The 5000-nt window shown below is 37.9% G+C and overlaps 1 protein-coding gene across 4 annotated transcripts in view; it reads right to left on the bottom strand.

The window, feature by feature from the left end:
* LOC144965943 (vitamin D3 receptor-like) overlaps positions 1-5000 on the bottom strand; it is a 334906-nt gene that overhangs the window by 299667 nt on the left and 30239 nt on the right. The window contains exon 1 of one of the 4 annotated variants that reach the window (XM_078901822.1): positions 2627-2803. The exons of the other annotated variants lie outside the window; for them this stretch is intronic. The gene's annotated coding sequence lies outside the window, so the exon portion shown is untranslated. Of the gene's footprint in view, positions 1-2626; positions 2804-5000 lie in introns of those variants that run through there. 4 annotated transcript variants of the gene reach the window in all.

Raw genomic sequence — 5000 nt, forward strand, 5'->3', positions numbered from 1 at the left:
GTATGAGTTTAAGCAATATACTCACTAGTTCTGTCCACCAGATCGTTCGTGTGTAATCTCTAACTATTTATTACCGTCTGTTGGAGGGACTTAAGTAAGAACTAATAGTAATCATTCAACAGGCGATTTAATAACAATAACAATGGCCAGAGTGACGCCACTTTTGTTCTTTCTATCGAATGAATGAAGGTGTGTCACCCCGATCTTTGTTACTGTTTTCAGATTCCCACTAAATTCTTTGAATAAGACTAAAACTAAAACCAGTGCTTTTCAACCAGGAGTATTGTACACCCAGGTTGTACCATTTTTAATATTTGTTTTGGAAGGGTGTACTGGGGTGGTACAACATACCTACATAAAATAACATCATAATCATTCTACAAAAGCAACTTCATATTTGTGACCCATCGTCTCAAAACATCTTATGGCGGAACGAACCATGTGCTTAAAAACCGAATTAATGTTAAACTGGTCAAAAATATAATTAATGGCATTAGCACCCTAAAATATGGTTGCCATTCTCCTCAATAAAACATACAAACTCAACACAAGTCTGATATTTCTGGCTATAAATTCAATTTTCAACATCTTTACCAACCCGACTTAATACCGTTTTGAGGCAAAGGGTCACATTTGTTATTGATACACCATGAGTGGATTATGATGTCACATGTATTACCCCACGAAGAAATGCTGTATTGCTATAAGTAGATAAACATATTGCCTTTATTGGTGCTTTTTTTTTCAATCAAAATCGATGCAATTTTACTGTATTGTGACCACTAGGGTGTTCAAGCTTATAATATGTAGAAGTAGAAGCTGGAAGTGTATACGGGTTCAAAAAAAGGTTGACGAGCACTGCTATAAATGTTAACGATTACACATAGTGTGTTATTACGAACAATCTGGCGGACAAAACCACGTCCTTCAGTATTGCAGAAGGATGTGACAGAGCCAGCATATTTAATATTATTATAATCAGCAACCGGTTTTTTCGTTCACGACATGAAAAGCCTATGTGAAAGCAGAGAATTTGTAAGAATTAAACCTCTGGTTTCAGTAAACTTGCAATTTATTGTCATTGGAATGGACTTGAGCCAGTTAATAATGAGTTGACGCAGTGTGTAGAAAGTGTTTGTGTCTGTGTGAGGTCGATTGATGAATGAGGATGAAATGACAACACGACGGTGGTGCTGGTATTCTGATGATGTTGGTGATGGTAATGATGATGGTCATGGTGATGATGATGATGATGATGACGACGACAACGACGATGATGATGACGGTGGTGGTGGTGGTAGTGGTGGTGGTGGTGATGGAAGATGAAGAAAAAGAAGAAGGAGGAGGAGGAGGGGGAGGAGGAGGAGGAGGAAGGAGGAGGAGGAGGAGGAGGAGGAGGAAGGAGGAGGAGGAGGAGGACGACGACGACGACGACGACGACGAAGAAGAAGAAGAAGAAGAAGAAGAAGAAGAAGAAGAAGAAGAAGAAGAAGAAGAAGAAGAAGAAGAAGAAGAAGAAGAAGAAGAAGAAGAAGAAGAAGAAGTCATAAAATCTTATGAAATACTTAAATTAAATGATGAAAACAAGTTAACAGTTAATAATGAGTTGACGCAGTGTGTAGAAAGTGATTGTGGTAGGTGTCTGTGTGAGGTCAATTGATGAATGAGGATGAAATGACAACATGACGGTGGTGCTGGTATTCTGATGACGTTGGTGATGGTAATGATGATGATGACGACAACAACAACGACGATGATGATGACGGTGGTGGTGGTGGTGGTGATAGAAGAAGAAGAAAAAGAAGAAAAAAAAGAAGAAGAAGAAGAAGAAGAAGAAGAAGAAGAAGAAGAAGAAGAAGAAGAAGAAGAAGAAGAAGAAGAAGAAGAAGAAGAAGAAGAAGAAGAAGAAGAAGAAAAAGAAGAAGAAGATTTTTTTTAAAAATATTTCGGGTGATGGAATTAGTAATTAAAGTCGTGGTTGTTGAAAATGGCTCAACAAGTGGTGAAGTTGGGAGGGAGAGAGAGAGAGAGAGAGAGAGAGAGAGAGAGAGAGAGAGAGAGAGAGAGAGAGAGAGAGAGAGAGAGTGTGTAATATTGAAATGTAATACCTGCGACGACACAAGAGGAAAATAGCCTATCATTTTATAGCTACACAAACACGAAGTTATAAAATCTTATGAAATACTTAAATTATGATTACAACAATACCGCCACCCTCTGGAATAGCAAGTATTAAAATTTTTGGTCATTGAATTCCCAGGTTTTAGAGGGGTTTTTTTTAACACAATAGAGTCATTTAATTGATCGATATTTGAAGGACGAGTTTTTTGGAAAAAAAATTTTAATAAGTACGTTGTTTTGTTTGTTTTTTTTTGTTTGTTTGTTTTTTTGTTGTTTTTTTTGGTTGTTTGATCGTTTTTTGTTTGCTTTTTTGGGGTTTCTTTTTTTTTCCCTTGATTTTTTTTTTGTTTCTTTTTTTTTTGTGGATTTTCCCCCCAGATTACGACAGAATACACAAAGTCTCACACGGTCTATACCCAAATCCTTGGATGAATCAGATAATCTCGAATAGGAATAGGAACACAACCTGAAGTGAACACAACAAAAAAGCAATCATCATCATCACCTTATCCACCGTCGCAGAATAGAAAACCAGTAAACTGGAAAATACATCCGTAGGTAGTTGGCGCAAAAAAATAAAAAGCAGCCAACATTCGCATAGACTTGTAAGTGAACTTAGAAAAATTGATGGTCTGTGAAAAGAGAGGTAAGAAAATCCTTTCCGTTTTTCTCTCTTTCTTCTACACCTCTCCCTTCAACAAGGCTATATAGCTGGCGTTATGCTACCAGGCGGCAGTGTTGTTGGTGGTCGCAGTTTTTTGATAAGTAGTAATAGTATGTAGTATTAGTTGTAGTTGTAGTAAACGCGAAGTTGTGTCGGTGAGAGGGCACGAACGTGGTGGAGTTAATAAATGGTAGATGGTATGCATTCGTGGTGGTGGTGGTGGTCATTGGTGGCTACAACTGTAATCATCGTGTTATAATAAGAGGTGTAACAATCCATGATTACAGTCAGTGGTAGATGAAAATACCTTGTTATCACAGCGGATGATAATAATAATGATAATAAATAGTTTTACATTTTATAAACAGCTGGGGGGGGGGGGGGGGGGGGGACTAAAACCTATCAAGTTATAGAAAAGTTATAATATATGCAGTTCGCGATAATCAACAACAACAAAAACATGTCCTTTGACTCTAAATGCTAATAGCGCCAGAGCTTTTTAACAGATTCCAAAACGGTTTGGCATGATTATGAGGAAATATATTGATACAAGTTTATAACTATATAACACTTGTCAATGTGTCAAGCGAGAGTTTAGATAAGTAGTAATAGTATGTAGTATTAGTTGTAGTAAACGGGACGTTGTGTCGGTGAGAGGGCATGAACGTGGTGGAGTTAATAATAAATTGTAGGTGATATTATGTATTCGCTACTCTATCACAACGTTCTTTCCGCCAAATGTACCAGAAACCCATTGGGGGGGGGGGGGGGGGGTGTCAGAAAAAATATCGACTGCATCCGGGATCGATCTTGGTGCCTTTGTGTGTGGAGCGAGTACTCTACCAACTGAGCTACAGACAGTAGCGTATCAAGACTGTTGATAAGGACCGATTAGACGCAGCTTTCTTCTCTGACCGACCGAAACCTAATGTTTTGCAATAAAAACTGAAATGTTAAATATGTATCGTTTTAAAAGGGGGGGGGGGGGGTATTGAAGTGTGTGCAAGGCAATTTTTCCGGGCTGGATCTGTTATGAGTAACGTTTATAAGAGATAAATTTAAACGCGAGTGTGATAGAAAAGAAAAAAAATCAATAATTAAAAATTTAAAAAAAAAACCCTTTTTTTTGTGTGTGTTTTTGGGTTTTTTTTTTGGGGGGGGGGGGGGGGGGGGGGTGAGTGTGTGTGTGTGGGGGGGGGGGGGGTTCTGCTTCTACAAAACAGTCAACCTTGAAAAATTTAGTGAATAAAAATATGATTTATGCGTGATATTAACTATACAGTAACTCATTATCAAGAAAATGTGAATTTAGATGGTAAATATTAAGAATAGGATCAGAAATCTGAGACTTGGGTGAGGTTGACATGTTTTATTCAGGAAAATAAATAATGTTTCTTAAATTTCAAAAAAAAATAGAATTTCACTTTTCTGCGCATTTCAACTCAAAAGTCACTTTCAAGGCACGTGTCTAATGCCGATATATTACTGTTTACGGACGATTGGTCACAAATTCTGGTTTATCAGGATTATGCACGAGGCCACTGACTTATGGCAAATTTCGGGGGGAGGGGGGGGGGTATTGGTTTTGATTGTTTTTTTCCTGGCACCCGATATTGGTATTCTAACGTGCCCACCAAACCACCTGTGGTTTTATCGGTAACGTAGCTCCACAGCAAATAGAGCCAATGGGCTTCTACCAAGTCAAGTCTAAATGTACCCGAGTTTACGTGTAAAGGTTATTATGATACATTATCAGAGAACATTGAGGACCAGGTATTATACTAGAGGAAAGGCAACGGTCACGTAAGGTCAAACTTTCACATCGATACAACTGCCCTACTCTGAACCAAAAAAAAAGGAGGGATTAAAAAATTTGGCCAGAAAACGCGTCCTTGAAATATCGATCGATTGAAATGGCCTTCGTTTTGTGAAAAACTATCGAATCTGGAACTAAATATAGTCTTCAAGAAAGTCCCAGTTTGAGAGTTATTAATAAGATGAGGGTCAATTTAATTGATCAATATTTTGAAGGACGTATTTTCTGGCCAAAATTTTAAACAGTTGTTTAAGAGTACTTCTGAAGTTACGTATATAAAATCATGATAAAAGCTATATATAGTACGTCTTGGTCCCTTCAATCAACCGTAGGTAGCGGTGTGATCTGCAACGCGATAGGAGCATGATGTTACACACACTGATCATTATCGTGTGTTTA

This window comes from Berghia stephanieae, chromosome 2 (assembly GCF_034508935.2).
Source record: "Berghia stephanieae isolate SIO BIC M18660-M18661 chromosome 2, UCSD_Bste_1.3, whole genome shotgun sequence".
NCBI lineage: Eukaryota > Metazoa > Mollusca > Gastropoda > Nudibranchia > Aeolidiidae > Berghia > Berghia stephanieae.